Genomic DNA, 21761 nt, shown 5'->3' with positions numbered 1-21761 from the left:
TTTGGTTAGTGGTGTTGCAGACTCTGGGGCCTTTCAGAATAGGTGTATATATACTGAGATCATGTGACAGATCATGTGACACTTAGATTGCACGCAGGTGGACTTTATTTAACTAATTATGTGACTTCTGAAGGTAATTTGTTGCACCAGATCTTATTTAGGGGCTTAATAGCAAAGGGGGTGAATACATATGCACGCACCACTTTTCCGTTATTTATTTTTAGAATTTTCTGAAAGAAGTTCTTTTTTTCATTTCACTTCACCAATTTGGACTATTTTGTGTGTAATACCTTGCTAAAACCAAGTATAGAGTTTATTTGTTATAATTCATTGGTATTAGATTTAAAAGGTGATCGAATAGCTCCTGATTTGTAATGTCATTAATGCATTTCTTTTGAAGCAATGTTTAAAAAAAAAAAATTAAGTTTAAATTTCCCACGTATCTCGTTAAAGTTTTGACCAATGAGGTAACTTGTTAAGTTGTGGCCAATGGGAGAGTGGACTGGTTGCTGGGAAAGAGAAGAGAGGGAAAGGTTGAAAGGAGAGAGAGGAGAGACGTTAGTGGGGTTGGTGAAGGAAAAATGACCCAAGGAAACGATAGAGAAAACAAAACCATACCTACAGAGTTTGTTTTAAAGGGAAATCCTGATTTTATTTCTATAAGAGAGTGTTTATTAGTTCGTTAAGAAAGACCTAGTAGAGACTGAAGCTGCCGTCACATTGTGGAGACATTCGACATCCTAGAGGTTAGCCTAGCATCGTTCAAGACTTGGAGAGAATTGCTTGTGACGATCAGTTCGGGTTTCAAACGGATGTCTGTTGCTGCTACGGATTACTGGCTGCATTGATAGCTGTGTTCGCTGTGGATCTTGTGAGGACACCTGCACGGAACTACTATATTTTGCTGAGGCATTATCTACAAGTAGTGAGTAACTACAAATGTGTGGTGGACTTCGGGACTTTATGTATGTCGTCATTTTTTTGAGCTCCAACGCGCGCCCAGGGTTTAAGCAAGCTTGCAAATAATTTGGACATGGGTTGTGGAAAAATCATTGGGGTTTATAATTTGTATTTCTTTTGATGTGATACATTGAACATTTGATTAATATAGATCTTGAACCTTGTGTCTGTTGTATTGGTGGAGTCATTTACTGTTTCAGTTTCATTTAATGCATGGGAAAGCATATCCTTATACCAATAACCAAGTCTATAATCATTCTATCTGAAGTTAATACCCTATTTGTCATTCACCCTAGCAAGTTTACAATAGGGATTCTTATTGGAGATGTCCTTCTCACCTAATATCCCATGCTGTTCAGATATTCTAAATAAGGTAATATCTTGAGAGTCAAATTCGAGCCTGGTGAGAGGGTTACATGTGTATTACATTTGACATTTTAGTCATTTAGCAGACACTCTTATCCAGAGCGATTTACAGTTAGTGAGTGCATACATTTTTAAAAAATCATACTGTCCCCCCGTGGGAATCGAACCCACAACCCTGGCGTTGCAAACGCCATGCTCTACCAACTGAGCTACATCCCTGCCGGCCATTCCCTCCCCTACCCTGGACGAAGCTGGGCCAATTGTGCGCCGCCCCATGGGTCTCCCGGTCACGGCCGGCTACGACAGAGCCTGGATTCGAACCAGGATCTCTAGTGGCACAGCCTTAGACCACGACAGCCTTATGTCCATTACATGAAATCCAAATAAAAATCCATTTAAATTACAGGTTGTAATGCAACAAAATAGGAAAAACGGCAAGGGGGATAAATACTTTTGCAAAGCACTGTAGCACTCATCGGGTCAGGCAGTATTGGTTATGTTTTCTTGTCCATACGCTTCCCTTGTTTTCGATCTGTCCATGTTCTTAATCATGAAACTCACTACTGCACCTGCTTCCTCTCCCTGCGTCTCCGTTACATAAATCCATGTCTTGTTGAATAAAATGGCCACAGTCAATACCAGTTTATGGTTCCTGACAAAAGTAGAACATTATTTATGTAAATTCAAGTTTCTTTCAAGAAACAAACAAAAAAAAAAAGTGCCAGTAGTTGCAGAACCACCCATATACAAACTTTATTTGTGTAGTGTAAGGTTCTGTATTTATTTTCTTAGTCAACCTTGTGTTCTTGAATGTAGCCATGTTTCTCTGTGTTCTTGAACGTAGCCCTGTCTTTCATTTTTGTTCATTGATTTCACCTGTGTTTGTTACTCACCTGGTCTCATTAGCTCCTTATTTAGTTCAGTTCATTCTGTTTGTGCCTTGTGAGGTATTGTTCATTTTGACTCTACTAAACCTTTTCTTAGTTCGTTTGTGACTAGGGGTGGGCGATATGAGCTAAAATTCATATCACGATATTTTCCACTGTCCAGACGATATCGATATGATATCACGATATATGACGTAAAAAAATATGAATCACATTTTAATATCCCTTCTTGGTTAAATTATATTAGTTAAGGAAAAATATGTATTTGAACCTTATATAACCAGAAAGAGTGAGGCATTGGACCGTATGGACCTGAAAAGTTTTTATTTGTATTGTGCAAACATGCATTCCGTAAACATGAGGTAGGTAGGCCTATATATATATATATATATATATATAAATTAGATATTAAGTAAAATTAAATAAAAAATAACAGGAGATAAAGAAAATAAGGTAATTACAAATTCAAATACGTGTGTTTGTTTTGGCTACGGTCCGTAGATATGTAAAAAAACTAACCGTTTGAAACTAAACCTTTCAAGCCTCAACCATCAATTATCAACAATATCAACAAATCTTCACTAGAACTTTCTTCACAAGTTCCGTGCAGGAATACCAGCATGTTGACTGTTTCTGGCTTTAGTGCTGCCCTGTGACATGTCACCACATTGCCCCCAGTGCTGAATGCCCTCTCAGAGGGGGCACTTGTGGCAGGGATGCATAAGTATTTCTTTGCCAGACAACTCACACGTGGAAAATTAGATCCGTGAAATCGCCACCACTCCAAAGGATCAGACTCGCTGTCTGCTGCCGTTGCCAGAATGTAGCTATTCAGCTCTTGCTCAATGATCTGCCTCTCTGAACATGAGGCAGGTGCACTGCTGGTCTGCTTAAAGAAGCTCCCAAGGCTCTTCTTGGGCTTCTTGCCTGATTGATGAGCAGTGGAAGCTTCTTTCTCCCTGTCAGTGTGATCCTCTGCAAGAGACGATTTTCCCAGGGCTGTGTTCTCCACCAGGAGGGCTTCGGTCTCTGAGGCAGCTCTCACCTTAAAAAATGAAAATAATTAAACTTTATTTGTATAGCACCTTTCATACATAAAATGCAGCCCAAAGTGCTTTACATTTGAAGCAATAAAACAAGAACAAATGAATAAATACCTTAATGTCCTCCAGTTTCTCAGCGGACATGTACCTGGTCTTGAACCTTGGATCTAGAAAGGTAGCCATGGAGAGCAGCTCATCTGTTGCAGGGTCAGTGTACTTGTTATTCAAGTAATCAAGAACCTTGATCTTGATCTCTTTGGTCAGTTCTGTATCGTCCTTGCTCAGATTTAGAACCTCTGCATTTAACAGATTGATGACAGGCTTCAGGCTGCTGTGACTGATTCCAAGACCTGGATGTCTTGCCAGGTAGGTACAAGGTGCCGTGTCTTTTTGTCCCCTGCCAGGACCTGTGTAATGGCCTTTTCCTGCTCCAGGACTCTTTCCATCATTTTCAGACGAGATCCCCACCTTGTCGGAGATTCTGTGATGAGCTTGTGCAGGGGCAGGCTTAGTTCATTCTGTGCTGTCATCAGGGCCTTCTGCTTTTTCCAGCTGTATGAGAACGTGCTAACCACCTTTTTGCAAACCCCTGTGGCCCGGGAAATCGCACACCCCTGTGGCCCGGGAGCGTTTTGGACACTCCTCTCTGGAAATTGGGAATAAGAAATCAAAATAATAGGGTGAAAAATAATCGAATCACAATACAATAATAATTAATAATAATGCATTTTTATATAGAAATCACAATACAATATAACTTTTAATCTTTGTTTGAGGATTTACGGCATTTACATTCAACTGTTACACATTTTACAAATCTGATGTGCTTAGATTTAGCCTACGGTACATGGCTGATGTGAGCTGTATTTTTTTCTTAATAATAAGCATCATACAGGGTAGGCCTAGGCTACAGTCCTGAAACTTACCAATAGCATTGTGCAGCCTGTGTCCGAAACATCCAAGGTTTGCCCACTTGTTCAGCTGCAATGCCTTGATCATGTTCGATCCGCTGTCGGTCGTCATACAAACTTGACGCGACTCTTTTAATCCCCAGGACGACAGTATGTCCCTCAGCCCACCTGCAATTATTTCCCCGGTGTGGTCGTCTGGGAAATAAGACGTCTGTAGGCACTTACTTTTCAGTTTCCAGTCACCGTCTATGTAATGGATTGTGAGGCTTATATAAGGTTCTGTGGTACGACTTGACCATAGATCGGCAGTAGTGGAGAAGAATGGAATGTTATTTATCTCACTGTAAACTCTGTCCCAGCATTCTGTGTAAAGCTGTGGCAGGCATTTTTGGCTAAAATATTTGCGGCTCGGGATCTCATATCTTGGGTCCAGAGTTTGAATCAACTTTCTGAACCCCTCTTTCTCCACAGTTTGAATCGGTACCATGTCCTTCGCTATGTGATTTGTAATCGCAGCTGTGATGTCTATCCATTTTTTGCTCGTCTTCTCATAGCAAGTACCGGCAGCAAATGATGATATAATTGATTGTTGAGTGCGAGTCTGGCTTGTCTTCGGGCGAGCTCCTGGGCTTACTGTCTCACGCATTCTGGTGCATTGTTCATACTCACGGACATGTATGTTTTTTAAGTGATTGAACAGGTTGGTCGTGTTTCCACCTTTTGCTAAGACAACACGACGACACAACTTGCATAGGGTAGTGTTTTGGTCGGGGGTCGGAGATTTTAAAGCCAAACCAGTTCCAAACAACAGAGGTGCCCCCTTTCTTCTTAACCAATTTATCCTCCTGCTCTTGAGCAACATCAATTTCTGTGTTTTCGCTCATCCTGGATTGTAAAGTTTTCCCCCAATAGTTAACCTGCCTCCTAACTGCAGCTGCCTGCACACTTCTTTGTTGCTAGCACTACATGCGTGCAACAAGTGCATGCGACGTGCGCTCATAAAAATAGGTCAACATATTAACATACATTCTTTTATTCGTAAGAACCAAGAAAGGTTGGATAAAAAAAAAAAAAAAAAAGATGTAGCTACTTAGTACTATCACTCAGTTGAAATTTGGAACAAAAAAATATTGATGCAAAATTCGAATTTATGAATTCTGAATAAATCGCGGTATCCATGATATTGCTAAATCCATATCATGGCGCGGCACAATACCGGTTTTTACTACATACACAAAAAAAAAAAATGTATGCACGCATGACTGTAAGTCGCTTTGGATAAAAGCGTCTGCTAAATGGCATATTATTATTATTATTATTATTATTATTATTATTATTATTATTATTATTACTATCAAACCGGTATATCGCCCACTCCTATTTGTGACAACCAGTTATAGCCTTCAGTCCTAGTTTTGGATTCTCCTGCCTGTTAGCCTACCTGTGTATGACCATTGCCTGCCTGTGAACACGATTCCTGCCTTTTGTGAAGGCGAAATAAACACCTGCCGCGCTCTGCGCGTGAATCTACACCCTTTTTCTCCCTGACTATTCATTACAGAATACTTCACCAAAAAATTGAACGGATTCAGCGGAGCTACAGCAGCGCCTAACCCAGCAAGAGGAATGTATGGAGGAAATCTGCCATCTTCTCCATCAGCCTATCCCTACTCTTCCGATGCCAGGTATCGTAACCCATAGCCCTCCTTCATTCATATCCATGCCTGGAAAGTATGACGGTTCACCTGGGAAATGTCAGGGATTTCTGATGCAATGCAGCAAATACATTGAGCACAACCCCACTAACTTTGCCACCGACAAGAGCAGGGTGGATTTTGTGTCTCTGCTCACAGGCAAAGCCCTGGATTGGGCCACCGCCATATGGACTGCCAACAGCACAGAACTCAGATCCGAGACCCATTTCCACACCCTCTTCAAAGAGGTATTCGATCACGCTCCTTCCAGGAGACCTCCTCATAGAACTTCAACAAGGACTCAATTCAGCTGCCGAGTATACCCTCGAGTTCCGCACCATGGCTGCAGGGAGTGGATGGAGTGAGGCTGCTTTACTTACGTCTACCGAAGAGGGCTCAACAGGGAACTTCAGGCGGAGTTGGCCTGTAGAGGTGACCTTCAGGATTTAAATCAATACATTCGTATCTCCATCGACCACCTCGTCGCCGACCGTCGAAGAACTCTGACACCCAGGAACCTGAAACCTTCTCTTTCCATGGTTCCGTCATCCCGTTCCAGTCTTCCAGAGCCCATGCAGTTGGGCCATGCTCCTCTCCCCGCGTATCAAACGTCAAAGGCGGATCCAAGAAGGGCTCTGCCTATACTGTGGAGGGAAAGATAATCTACTCAGCCATTGCCCTGTTCGCCCCACGGAGAGATGATAAGGGTCCCTCCGCTGCCATGCAGGTAGGCGTGTCCTTATTTCTAAATATCTCCCAGAAGCAATTCTCCATCCCAGTGTTGATAACCGCAAAGGGGGTTACTAAGTACGTAGAGGGCTTGATAGATTCGGGCGCAGCAGGTAATTTTATTGATCACCAGCTAGTACAAGAGCTTGACATTGATCTTACACCTGTCACCCCTCTCTTAAGGATTAACGCCCTGGACGGGCAGCCATTGGGCACGGGCTTCATTACGCACCTGACACAGAGCGTCACCCTCCAGATTGGAGTCTTCCACACCGAAACCATTCAACTCATGGAACTATCATTCCCCAAACAGCCACTCATCCTCGGACACCCCTGGCTTTGCCGTCACGACACTGCTATCTCGTGGTGACAAGGTGAACTACTGTCCTGGTCTTCTACCTGCATCACCAGTTGTCTCAGCCTACCCTGCAGAAACACCACCATTGAGGACTCTGCAGTGCCACCCACTATACCATCTGAATACGCCCAGTACAGCAATGTCTTCAGCAAAATCAAGGCCTCCACTCTGCCACCACATCGCCCAGTGGACTGTGCTATTGACTTACTCCCTGGAGTGTCCCCACCGAACGGGCCATGTTTACCCCCTATCTATCCCGGAAAATGAGGCAATGGAGAACTACATTGATGAAGCACTCGAAAATGGTTTAATTCGTCCTTCTTCCCCGGCTGCGTCCAGCTTCTTCTTCGTTGGAAAAAAGGACGGTGGTCTCCGTCCATGTATTGATTACCGTTCCCTGAATGACGTCACGGTCAAGAACCGTTTCCCTCTTCCTTTGATCCCAGCGACCCTTGAACAAGTGGGCCACGCCAACATCTATACAACATCTTTTCCAGGATATGATCAACCGCTTTCTCATCGTCTACATTGATTACATCCTGATTTACTCCCACTCCCTGAAGGAACACATACAGCATGTACAAAAGGTTCTTCAACGGCTCCTTGACCATAACCTTTATGTGAATTCTGAAAAGAGCACCTTCCATGTAAACTTCCTCGGTTTCGTACTGACACCTGGAGGGGTCCGCATGGATGAGAACAAAGTCACCGCTGTCAATAACTGGCCCAAACCCACCACTGTTAAGGGACTCCAACGTTTCATTGGGTTCTCCAACTTCTATCGCCAGTTCATTTGGAACTTCAGTTCTACTGCCGCTCCCCTCACTGCCCTTACTAGCCAAAAGACCCGGACTCTTCAAACGACTGATACCGCCCTGACTGCTTTCAACAACTTGAAATGCCTCTTCACCTCAGCTCCTCTCCTTCGCCAACATGATCCGACCCTTCCTTTCACCCTGGAGGTGGATGCCTCCAAAGTAGTAGGAGCCATACTCTCTCAGTGGGTGGCAACACCCTCCCAAATCACATCCCAGTGCCTTCTTCTCCAGGAAGTTATCCGCCGCTGAGAGGAATTACGATTTGGGGAACAGAACTCCTCGCCATCAAGCTGGCCCTCGAGGAATGGCGCCACTGGTTGTAGGGCGCACAACATCCTAAACAGATCATCATTATCTGGAATATATCAAACGGGCCAAGAGGTTAAACTCCAGACAAGCCAGCTGGGCTCTCTTCACAAGCTTCCATTTTCATGTTACTTACATCCCTGGAAAGAAAAACGTAAAAGCTGATGCTCTCTCCCGCCAGTTTGACCTTCCGACCAGTAACTCAGACCCTACACCCATTTTTCCATCCTCTTGCATTATGGAACCGGTACAGTGGGAGGTTCACTCTGCTATACAAGAAGCCCTAACCTCAGACCCGGCTCCTCCTGAGACACCAGCTGGGAATACTTACGTACCAGCAGCTGTTAGACCCCAACTGATGCAATGGTGTCACACGTCCTTGGGGTCAGGACATCCGGGCATTACATTAACCACCGAACTTCTAGCCCGTAAGTTCTGGTGGTCCTCACTGGCATCCGACGTAAGGGATTACGTACTCTCCTGTCCAGTCTGCGCCCAAACCAAAAGCCCTCGTCATCTCCCTGGTAAGCTTCAACCTTTTATAGCTGTTGACTTCATCACAGACCTTCCTGAATCCTCTGGTAACACCACCATCCTTGTCATAGTAGACCGTTTTTCAAAAATGTGTCTGGTTCCTCTTCCTCATTTACCTAACACCATGGAATTGGCTGAGTGTATGTTCCAGCAGGTGTTCCGTCTGTATGGGATTCTGGAGGACATAGTTTCTGACCGCGGGTCCCAGTTTGTCTCCCGGGTGTGGCGAGCCTTCTGTGACCGACTGGGGATCGCCCTCAGCCTCTCCTCCGGGTACCATCCCCAGAACAACGGGCAGACGGGACGCCTGAACCAAGAAATAGGGAAGTACCTCCGCCAACAATGTTCTGCCTCTCCACACGACTGGAGTCAGTATATGAATACGCAGTCATCCGCATACATAGACACACTGGCTTTACTCAAAGCCAGTGGCATGTCGTTAGTAAAGATGGAAAAAAGCAAGGGGTCTAGACAGCTGCCCTGGGGAATTCCTGATCCTACCTGGATTTTGTTTGAAAGGCTTCCATTAAAGAACACCCTCCTGTGTTCTGTCGTCCCCACAGTGACTGTACGTACATACGCCAATCAGAAGCCATGGATTACAGGCAACATCCGCACTGAGCTAAAGGGTAGAGCAGCCGCTTTCAAGGAGTAGAACTCTAACCCGGAAGCTTATAAGAAATCCCGCTATGCCCTCCACTACAAAGGGATGCACAGCCGCGAGCTGCCCAGTGACACGAGCCTACCAGACGAGCTAAATCACTTCTATGCTCGCTTCGAGGCAAGCAACACTGAAACATGCATGAGAGCATCAGCTGTTCCGAATGACTGTGTGATCACGCTCTCCATAGCCGATGTGAGTAATACCTTTTAAACTGGTCAACATTCACAAGGCCGCAGGGCCAGACGGATTACCAGGACGTGTACTCCGAGCATGCGCTGACCAACTGGCAAGTGTCTTCACTGACATTTTCAACCTCTCCCTGTCTGAGTCTGTAATACCAACATGTTTCAAGCAGACCACCATAGTCCCTGTGCCCAAGAACACTAACGTAACCTGCCTAAATGACTACCGACCCATAGCACTCACGTCTGTAGCCATGAAGTGCTTTGAAAGGCTGGTCATGGCGCACATCATCACCATTATTCCAGAAACCCTAGACCCACTCCAATTTGCATACCGCCCCAACAGATCCACAGATGATGCAATCTCTATTGCGCTCCACACTGCCCTTTCACACCTGGACAAAAGGAACACCTATGTGCGAATGCTATTCATTGACTACAGTTCAGCGTTCAACACTATAGTGCCCTCAAAGCTCATCACTAAGCTAAGGACCCTGGGACTAAACACTTCCCTCTGCAACTGGATCCTGGACTTCCTGACGGGCCGACCCCAGGTGGTAAGGGTAGGTAACAACACATCGCTGATCCTCAACACGGGGGTCCCTCAGGAGTGCGTGCTCAGTCCCCTCCTGTACTCCCTGTTCACTCATGACTGAATGGCCAGGCAAGACTCCAACACCATCATTAAGTTTGCCGATGACACAACAGTGGTAGGCCTGATCACCGACAACGACGAGACAGCCTATAGGGAGGAGGTCAGAGACCTGGCCGTGTGGTGCCAGGACAACAACCTCTCCCTCAATTTGATCAAGAAAAAGGAGATGACTGTGGACTGTTGTCATATGCTCTAATGTCAACTGTTACACAGTCTGCATGACAACTTATGTCATATGTTATTACATGCTACAAATAACCAGATGTTATAAAATTTTATGTCATTTACCAACCTCTGTGTCACATTATTTAATTAAATAATGAGCGCCATAACCATGTCATATGGCTTTACAAAGTGTGCACAGACACCTTCAGTATAGTGACATTAATTTGAGGTGTAATGAAACAGTTACTGGATGAATGTGCTTATACCACAGGATGAGTTGAGTATCATAAAATGGTACCATACAAATGATCTCCAAGAAACATGGGCAAATGGGAGCACAGATGTAGGCCTACTAAGGATATATGTTTTTCAAGGAGACTGCTCTGAGTTGTAGCTACAAATTGGACCACATCGAGATATAATAAAGCACACATTATAATACCAACATCTAACTTAATAATCCATCCTCTTTCTCTCCGTTTGTTGGCACCATTCATTTTTAATCTTAGTGAACACCTTTCTCTATCTTTATCTTTCTGTCACTTTGTTTTAATCTCTCTATCAGTGTGTTTTGATGTGGTGGTTGTGCTGAGAAGTAGAGAGATCATTTCCTGTATCGCACAAGCAGTCATTATGGTCGACTCAACATCAATCCGATTCTGGCGCCTACTAGCACTCTTGTTTGATGGGCGTCATAACCATGGGCAAATGGGAGCACAGATGTAGATTTCATTCTGGCGCCTACTAGCACTCTTGTTTCCACATCCTTTAGTGCTTCTGTCAAGGCACAGCCTTATCACTGTAGCCTAGCAGTTAACAGCGCTGGGCCAGTAACTGAAAGATCGCTGGTTCGAATCCCTGAGCCGGCTAGGTGAAAAATCTGTTGATGTGCCCTTGAGCAAGGCACTTAGCCCTAATTGCTCTGGATAAGAGTGTCTGCTAAATGTCTAAAATATATATTTTTAAATGCATATCGTCAATGGCACATCATCCAGAATAGACACTGATGTTACCCAATATAAAGCAAAGATATCGAACTAAACTCCATGTAGTAGCAGAATGTACATTTGATATCACTCTCATTACAAGTGGACAAAGGTAGTGTGACTCCTCACAGTTGATAACTTAGTTGTAATAACAGCTGTTATACAGTTAAACAGTTATACACCTCCACTGTGAAGTGTGTCTGTCAGACTTAGTATAAACTGGCCAGTCAACCAAACATCCCCCCTTGATAAAGAGTCAAGCTTGTATTGAAGGAGGGAATTGAAAACTCCAAGACTCAAGTCATGCAGTGAGTCAATCCAGACCAGCTGGGAACAGGAATCTTAGCTTTCAAAACACTGACCTCAAGACTCTTGTGCTGCACAGTATCATCACTCCAGGGATGGCCAACCCTGCTCCTGGACAGCTACTGAGTATGCACTTTTGCTATAACACACCTGATGTTTGACATTTTACTGAACTGTTAGGATCTAGTAATGCAAGCATTTCGCTGCGCCCACTATAACATCTGCTAAACTGTGTATGCGAGCAATAAACTTTGATTAGATTTTTTTGATTCAACTAATCAATATATTGGTGAGCATCTAGTAGAATCAGGTGTTCTTGTTAAGGGTTTGAATGCAGCAGGGTAGTTCTCCCGGGTTAGTGTTGCTCACCCCGGGTGATCATTTTCTCTCTCCGTTACAGTTGTTTTATGTTTTACCTTTAGTCATCCAGTTAACACCAGAGCCCTGGAGATGTCAGTCAGTCTTTCTGTGGTGGAATGGGGAATGTGTCTGGCCCTGTTCCAGGTATGAGGTATGAGGTATTAGCCTGCCTGCCTGCCTGCCACGGGCTGTGGTTGTTGACTACCGTGGTGACTCCTGTAGTCAAATATAATTTGTTTTCCTTAAAGGCCTGCCCCAGATTGCCTCTACACAGCAAATTCCCCTATGGACTTCACCAAGTGAGATCCTAAGTGAACATGTTATCATTCAAATGTAACTATTTAAGACTATTCAAAATCATGTTTTTCATGAAATTTGATGATATTTGAAGGAAAGCAGATCAAAGTATGATGACCAAAGTACAGTGCCTTGCAAAAGTATTCATCCCCCCTTGGCGTTTTTCCTATTTTGTTGCATTACAACCTGTAATTTAAATTGATTTTTATTTGGATTTCATATAATGGCCATACACAAAATAGTCCAAATTGGTGAAGTGAAATGAAAAAAATAACTTGTTTCAAAAAATTCTAAAAAATAAATAACGGAAAAGTGGTGCGTGCATATGTATTCACCCCCTTTGCTATGAAGGCCCTAAATAAGATCTGGTGCAACCAATTACCTTCAGAAGTCGCATAATTAGTTAAAAAAGTCCACCTGTGTGCAATCTACAGTGAGGGAAAAAAGTATTTGATCCCCTGCTGATTTTGTACGTTTGCCCACTGACAAAGACATGATCAGTCTATCATTTTAATGGTAGGTTTATTTGAACAGTGAGAGACAGAATAACAACAATAAAATCCAGAAAAATGCATGTAAAAAATGTTATAAATTGATTTGCATTTTAATGAGGGAAATAAGTATTTGACCCCTCTGCAAAACATGACTTAGTATTTGGTGGCAAAACCCTTGTTGGCAATCACAGAGGTCAGATGTTTCTTGTAGTTGGCCACCAGGTTTGCACACATCTCAGGAGGGATTTTGTCCCACTCCTCTTTGCAGATCTTCTCCAAGTCATTAAGGTTTCGAGGCTGACGTTTGGCAACTCGAACCTTCAGCTCCCTCCACAGATTTTCTATGGGATTAAGGTCTGGAGACTGGCTAGGCCACTCCAGGACCTTAATGTGCTTCTTCTTGAGCCACTCCTTTGTTGCCTTGGCCGTGTGTTTTGGGTCATTGTCATGCTGGAATACCCATCCACAACCCATTTTCAATGCCCTAGCTGAGGGAAGGAGGTTCTCACCCAAGATTTGACGGTACATGGCCCCGTCCATCGTCCCTTTGATGTGGTGAAATTGTCCTGTCCCCTTAGTGTCAGCGTTGATGTGGATGCGGTTGAGGAGTCAGACGCAGGACGCATAGGCTTTACTAACTGTATAACAATACAAAATAAACGACCTCAACAAGAAGGAGGCGAGCGACAACGCAAATACAGTGCGTCACTATACACAAAGTCCAGAGTACAGCACAAGCGACACCAACTGACAGGCGGAAAATAACACACAAACTAACAAACACAAAGCAGGAAACTTATAGGACACATAATCAGACACAAACGGACACAGGTGCAACAGACAGACCAAACCAATCAAACATCGAAACATCTAATGGTGGTAGCTAGTACTCCGGGGACGACGAACGCCGAAGCCTGGCCGAGCAAGGAGGAGGAGCAGCCTCGGCAGAATCCGTGACAGTACCCCCCCCCTTGACGCGCGGCTCCAGCCGTGCGCCGACCCCGGCCTCAGGGACGACCAGGAGGACGCGGAGCCGGGAGCGTGGGATGACCACGGTGGAACTCAGTCAGGAGGGATGGATCTAGGATATCCCTCCTAGGCACCCAGCACCGTTCCTCCGGGCCGTACCCCTTCCACTCCACGAGATACTGGAGACCCCCCATCCGACGTCTCGAGTCCAAGATGGTCCTGACCGTGTACGCCGGAGCTCCCTCGATGTCCAGTGGGAGCGGAGGGGTCTCTCCTATCTCACCTTCCTGGAGTGGACCAGCTACCACCGACCTGAGAAGACACACATGGAACGAGGGGTTAATATTCTTATAATCAATAGGCAGTTGTAACCTGTAACACACCTCGTTCAATCTCCTCAGGACTTTAAAAGGCCCCACAAACCGCAGACCCAGCTTCCGGCAGGGCAGGCGGAGGGGCAGGTTTCGAGTCGAGAGCCAGATTCGATCTCCCGGTGCGTACACCGGTCCCTCACTGCGGTGGCGATCGGCGCTCGCCTTCTGTCGACGGATGGCCCGCTGCAGATGGACATGTGCAGCGTTCCACGTCTCCTCCGAGCGCCGAATCCACTCATCCACCGCAGGAGCCTCGATCTGGCTCTCGTGCCAAGGTGCCAGAACCGGCTGATACCCTAACACACACTGGAAAGGGGTTAGATTGGTGGAGGAGTGGCGGAGAGAGTTCTGTGCCATCTCTGCCCAGGGGATATACCTTGACCACTCCTCTGGCCGGCCCTGGCAATAGGACCTCAGAAACCTACCCACATCCTGGTTGACTCGTTCTACCTGCCCATTGCTCTCTGGGTGGTAACCCGAGGTAAGGCTCACCGAGACCCCCAAGCGTTCCATGAATGCCCCCCAGACTCTGGAGGTGAACTGGGGACCTCGGTCAGACACTATATCCTCGGGAACCCCATAGTGCCGGAAAACGTGGGTAAATAGGGCCTCAGCGGTCTGTAGGGCAGTAGGAAGACCTGGCACTGGAAGGAGATGACAGGCCTTGGAAAACCGATCCACAACGACCAAAATGGTGGTATTCCCCTGGGAGGGGGGAAGGTCGGTCACAAAATCCACCGAGAGGTGGGACCATGGTCGTTGTGGAACGGGCAGGGGATGTAACTTTCCCCTGGGCAGGTGTCTAGGCGCCTTACACTGGGCGCACACCGAGCAGGAGGAGACATAAACCCTCACATCCCTAGCTAACGTTGGCCACCAGTATTTCACGCTAAGGCAGTGCACTGTCCGGCCAATACCTGGATGTCCAGAGGAGGGTGATGTATGAGCCCAATAAATAAGGCGATCACGAACCTCGAGCGGAACGTACGTCCGCCCCACAGGACACTCTGGGGGAGTAGGGTCGGTACGCAATGCCCGCTCGATCTCCGCATCGACCTCCCACACCACCGGAGTCACCAGACAAGACTCCGGCAGTATGGGAGTAGGCTCAATGGACCTCTCCTCTGTGTCATACCGCCGGGACAGGGCGTCTGCCTTACCGTTCTGGGACCCTGGGATGTATGTGATCTTAAAAACAAACCGGGTCAGGAACATGTTCCACCTAGCCTGACGAGGGTTTAATCTCCTAGCTGCCCGGATGTACTCCAGGTTACGGTGGTCAGTCAGAATGAGGAAAGGGTGTTGAGCCCCCTCAAGCCAATGCCTCCACACCTTTAGGGCCTGAACCACGGCTAACAGCTCCCTGTCCCCTACGTCATAATTACGCTCCGCCGGCACGCCGGGCTGAGCTTCTTAGAATAGAACGCACAGGGGCGGAGTTTAGGTGGCGTGCCGGACCGTTGCGACAGAACTGCCCCAATACCGGCCTCTGACACGTCTACCTCAACTTGGAATGGTAAAGCGGGGTCCGGATGCGCCAGCACCGGAGCCGAAGTGAACAGGTTCTTCAGTTTAACAAATGCCCTGTCCGCTTCAGCTGACCACTGCAAATGCACCGGGCCCCCCTTCAGCAGGGACGTAATGGGAGCTGCCACCTGTTCAAAGCCCCGGATAAACCTCCGGTAGTAATTAGCAAAACCCCAAAACTGCTGCACCTCCTTTACAGTGGTTGGAGTTTGCCAATTACGCACGGCCGACACACGGTCAACCTCTATCTTCACACCAGACGGACATCGATAACCCAAAATGGACTCCTAACAAGCATTTCTCTGCCTTGACATACAAGTCATGCTCCAACAGCCTCCTCAACACTCGGCGCACCAGGGCTACATGCTCGGCTCGTGTAGAAGAGTACACTAGGATGTCGTCGATGTATACTACCACACCCTGCCCATGCATGTCCCGGAAAATCTCGTCCACAAAGGATTGGAAGACTGAAGGAGCATTCATTAACCCGTATGGCATGACGAGATACTCGTAATGACCCGAGGTGGTGCTAAATGCTGTTTTCCATTCATCTCCCTCCCTAATGCGCACCAGATTGTACGCGCTCCTGAGATCCAACTTTGTGAAGAACCGCGCTCCGCGTAATGACTCAGTCATAGTCGCAATCAGAGGAAGAGGATAACTGTACTTAACCGTGATCTGATTGAGACTACGGTAATCAATACACGGGCGCAAACCCCCGTCCTTCTTCTTCACAAAGAAGAAACTTGAGGAAACCGGGGAAGTGGAGGACCGTATGTATCCCTGTTCCAAGGACTCGGCTATGTAAGTCTCCATAGCCGCTGTCTCCTCTTGAGACGGGATACACACGGCTCCGCGGAAGTGCCGCTTCTGTTTGGAGATCTATCGCACAATCCCCCTGTCTATGAGGTGGCAGCCGTGTTGCCCTAGTCTTGCTGAACACAAGTGCTAAATCCTCATATTCAGGGGGAATGCGCATTGCGGGCACTTGGTTCGGACTCTCCACCGAGGTCGCCCCTAAGGAAACACCTAGACATCTCCCCACACACTGGGCAGACCACTCCATAAGAGCCCTCTGTTGCCACGCAATGGTAGGATCATGGGCGCTTAACCAGGGAAGCCCCAGCACCATGGGATACGCAGGAGATTCGATCAGATAAAACTGAATGATCTCCTCATGACCCCCCTGCGTAGTCATCTTAAGTGGTGCTGTGACTTCTCTAATCAACCCCGACCCCAGCGGCCGGCTGTCTAGAGCATGAACAGGGAAGGGGGCTTCCACCGGCCGAAGGGGAATTCCTAACCTAAAACAAAATTCCCGATCAACAAAATTCCCAGCTGCGCCTGAATCTACTAGCGCCTTATGCTGGGAATGAGGTGCCACCTGTGGAAATCTCACAGGTATACACAGGTGACCAACAGAGAGCTCTGGGTAAGTGGGGCGCCTACTCACCTGAAATGACTCCCCAGTGCGTGACCTGTTGTCCCCTCTCCCAGGAGACCCTCCCCAGCACCTAGCCGCAGTGTGCCCTCCACGGCCACAGTTGGTGCAGGGGACGGCCCCCCTCGGGTTCACTCTCCTCCTCTCTCTAGCGCCAGCACCCCCGAGCTCCATGGGAATCGGCTCGGAGGTGCTGGAGGGTGGAATGGACGACCCCCATTCGGGACGTCCGCGGGTAGCCAGCAGGGTGTCGAGACGGATGGAAATGTCCACCAACTGGTCGAAGGATAGGTTGGTGTCCCTGCAGGCCAGCTCACGACGAACGTCCTCTCGTAGGCTGCACCGATAATGGTCGATGAGGGCCCTCTCATTCCACCCCGCATCCGCCGCTAAAGTCCGGAACTCCAGGGCGAACTCCTGTGCACTCCTCTTCCCCTGTCGGAGGTGGAACAGACGCTCCCCCGCCGCCTTCCCCTCAGGTGGATGATCGAACACAGCCCTGAAGCGGCGGGAGAACGCGTAGGTGATGGTGGCGGCGTCTATTCCCCTCCATTCGGCGTTGGCCCACTCCAACGCCTTGCCGGATAGACAGGAGATGAGGGCGGAGACGCTCTCGTATCCCGAGGGCGCCGGGTGTATGGTGGCCAGGTAGAGTTCCACCTGCAGGAGGAACCCCTGACACCCGGCTGCGGTACCATCATATGCCCTCGGGAGCGAGAGCCGAATGCCACTGGGTTCCGGTGCTGGGAGAGGAGGACTGGCCGATGGTGATGGTAAGGTGTGGGCACCTCTCCAATGACCAAACGGCGCAGAGTGTTGGACACCTCGTTCATGGCGGCCCCAAGTTGCCGGATCATGGTGTCTTGATCGCTGATCCGTTCCTCCAGCGACTTGGGTGCCGCCGCTGCTCCTGCTGACTCCACAGCAGGTGTGTTATTCCGTCAGCGTTGATGTGGATGCGGTTGAGGAGTCAGACGCAGGACGCATAGGCTGAGTCAAACAAGACTTTACTAACTGTATAACAATACAAAATAAAGGACCTCAACAACAAGGAGGCGAGCGACAACGCAAATACAGTGCGTCACTATACACAAAGTCCAGAGTACAGCACAAGCGACACCAACTGACAGGCGGAAAATAACACACAAACTAACAAACACAAAGCAGGAAACTTATAGGACACATAATCAGACACAAACGGACACAGGTGCAACAGACAGACCAAACCAATCAAACATCGAAACATCTAACGGTGGTAGCTAGTACTCCGGGGACGACGAACGCCGAAGCCTGCCGAGCAAGGAGGAGGAGCAGCCTCGGCAGAATCCGTGACACTTAGCAGAAAAACACCCAGAAAGCATAATGTTTCCACCTCCATGTTTGACGGTCGGGATGGTGTTCTTGGGGTCATAGGCAGCATTCCTCCTCCTCCAAACAAGGCGAGTTGAGTTGATCCCAAAGAGCTCGATTTTGGTCTCATCTGACCACAACACTTTCACCCAGTTCTCCTCTGAATCATTCAGATGTTCATTGGCACACTTCAGACCGGCCTGTATATGTGCTTTCTTGAGCAGGGGGACCTTGCGTGCGCTGCAGGATTTCAGTCCTTCACGGCATAGTGTGTTACCAATTGTTTTCTTGGTGACTATGGTCCCAGCTGCCTTGAGATCATTGACAAGATCCTCCCGTGTAGTTCTGGGCTGATTCCTCACCGTTCTCATGATCATTGCAACTCCACGAGGTGAGATTTTGCATGGAGCCCCGGGCCGAGGGAGATTTACAGTTCTTTTGTGTTTCTTCCATTTGCGAATAATTGCACCAACTGTTGTCACCTTCTCACCAAGCTGCTTGGCGATGGTCTTGTAGCCCATTCCAGCCTTGTGTAGGTCTACAATCTTGTCCTTGACATCCTTGGAGAGCTCTTTGGTCTTGGCCATGGTGGAGAGTTTGGAATCTGATTGATTGATTGCTTCTGTGGACAGGTGTCTTTTATACAGGTAACAAGCTGAGATTAGGAGCACTCCCTTTAAGAGTGTGGTCCTAATCTCAGCTCGTTACCTGTATAAAAGACACCTGGGAGCCAGAAATCTTTCTGATTGAGAGGGGGTCAAATACTTATTTCCCTCATTAAAATGCAAATCAATTTATAACATTTTTGACATGCGTTCTTCTGGATTTTTTTTTGGTTATTCTGTCTCTCACTGTTCAAATAAACCTACCATTAAAATTATAGACTGATCATGTCTTTGTCAGTGGGCAAACGTACAAAATTAGCAGGGGATCAAATACTTTTTTCCCTCACTGAATGTGTCACATGATCTGGCACATGATCTCAGTATATATACACCTGTTCTGAAAGGCCCCAGCGTCTGCAACACCACTAAGCAAGGGGCACCACCAAGCAAGGGGTACCATGAAGACCAAGGAGCTCTCCACAGGTCAGTACACATTTTAAACATGGTTATAAAAAAATATCAGAAACTTTTAACATCCCACGGAGCACCATTAAATCCATTATAAAAATGTTTAAAGAATATGGCACCAAAACTCACAGACCAGGCAAGGAGGACATTAATCAGAGAGGCAACAAAGAGACCAAAGATAACCCTGAAAGAGCTGCAAAGCTCCACAGCGGAGATTGGAGTATCTGTCCATAGGACCACTTTAAGCCGTACACTCCACAGAGCTGGGCTTTTTACGGAAGAGTGACCAGAAAAAAACCCATTGCTTAAAGAAAAAAATAAGCAAACATGTTTGGTGTTCACCAAAAGACATGTGGGAGACTCCCCAAACATATGGATGAAGGTACTCTGTTCAGTTGAGACTAAAATTGAGCTTTTTGGCCATCAAAGAAAATGCTATGTCTGGCGCAAACCCAAAACCTCTTATCACCTCGAGACCACCATCCCTGGTGGTGGCAGCATCATGCTGTGGGGATGTTTTTCATTGGCAGGGACTGGGAAACTGGTCAGAATTAAAGGAATGATGAATGGCGCTAAATACAGGGAAATTCCTGAGGGAATGTCACGTTCGTTCATAGACGGGTCAGACCAAGGCGCAGCGTGATATGCATACATGTTTATTAAATGAATAAACACAACGACAAAACAATAAACCAACGATACGTGACGTTCTACGGTACACACAACAAACCTCACACGGAACAAGATCCCACAACCCACTAGTGCCAATAGGCTGCCTAAGTATGGTCCCCAATCAGAGACAATGAGCGACAGCTGCCTCTGATTGGGAACCACACCTGCCAACATAGATCTAGACATACTAGATCCTACAACATAGAACAAACACAACAAGGAATATACACACCCTGACTCAACATATAAGCGTCCCCTGAGTCAGGGCGTGACAGTACCCCCCCCCAAAGGTGCGGACTCCGACCGCACAACATAAACATAACAGGGTAGGGGCCGGGTGGGCATTCTGCCTCAGAGGCGGATCCGGCTCAGGCCATGACGACCTCTCACTCTTCGCCTCCCAGTTGCGCCCCTGGTCTGGTCTAGACCTCGGCGCGTTGCTTCCCCTCTCCTTCCTCCCACTATACTCCAAGCCCTGTCTGGACCCTGGTGTGAGAGACCCCGAACCTGGAGAGGGGCTGACGTCTGGGTCTGGACTGGAGCCGCTGACCGGAGCTGGATCAGGCACCGGTGGAGCGGACTGCTCTGGCTCCGGAGTGGAGCCGCTGACCGGAGCTGGACTGGACCCCGGTGAAGCGGATTGCTCTGGCTCCGGAGTGAAGGCATCTTTGCATAGGGACGTGGTTTATATAGCCAGAAAGCTACTCTACTGGTGCCAAATTTGACTTTAGGGTGTCATCAAATATAAATAAAAGTTTTCCCTGTTTATCTATGGCAAAGATACTTATATGTTTCCTCTTTCATCTGTGACTGGTGTTAGCTTGCTACTGGCTAGCTAGGTCTTCAGCCAGCATGGAACAAAGGGGGGAAGGGTCATTCAAAACGCTGACGCAGTTGTCAAGTCAACACATCCATCAGTGCTCTTGTGAACTGCGTCACAAGAGACATGCCAAACAAGAGATGTATAAAAAATAATTGATATCATTGATGCAATTTCAGTGTTTGAGTTGCTTTGTGTATCACCAAATTTGCTTGAGATGATTTTGCTGCAACACTGCTCACTGCATCCAAGTTGCTTGACATGGGAGTTTCAAAGAGCTGTCAGTCAAGGCGAGATCATGAATATAAGCTCCCTGCACACTCAGCCTCTTTTCAAACTTCCTGGTAGTTAGCCATGACAGAAAAAGTACTTTTCAGAATTACTGTTCAATACCTTTAACACAATACAATATGTATTTCTTAAGGCCTCATGAGGGCTTACACTCTAAAACATCCTGGGTTGTTTGGATGACCCAACTGCTGGGTTGCAGGCATTGGGTCACTTAGTTTGGTTGTTTTTTAAAAAGAGCAAGGTTGGTTTGGTGATGCTGGGTTATTGTGATTTTACAGAGGGGGTCAAATCATAATAAGACTGGAGGCTTGGCGTAGTAGGGGCGTGGCTTTCAGGAAGTTATTTTTGTCCACCCATGGGAGTAAATGTAATTCCGGTTAATCTGTTCTGTTGAATTGTTAGCACATGTCACGGTTGAACACTTACATATTTGTAGTTATAATTAAGCCTACAGAAGTATACCAAAAAAAAAAAAAAAAAGTATATGAGTTCCTTAAAAGCCTATGCAAATCATAATGTGATATCCCCA

General features: G+C 47.0%; 1 protein-coding gene across 1 annotated transcript in view; it reads left to right on the top strand.

The window, feature by feature from the left end:
- Positions 1–892: 892 nt before the first annotated feature.
- Positions 893–21761, top strand: part of LOC121561523 (interleukin-1 receptor type 1) — a gene marked incomplete at its 3' end in the record, with an annotated part of 38612 nt that continues 17743 nt past the window's right edge. The window contains 1 exon segment of the mRNA XM_045219231.1: positions 893–925.

The sequence above is a fragment of the Coregonus clupeaformis genome, unplaced genomic scaffold, assembly GCF_020615455.1.
Source record: "Coregonus clupeaformis isolate EN_2021a unplaced genomic scaffold, ASM2061545v1 scaf2170, whole genome shotgun sequence".
NCBI lineage: Eukaryota > Metazoa > Chordata > Actinopteri > Salmoniformes > Salmonidae > Coregonus > Coregonus clupeaformis.
Note: the sequence above shows the minus strand (reverse complement) of the source record. Positions and strands in the feature narration are given on the sequence as shown.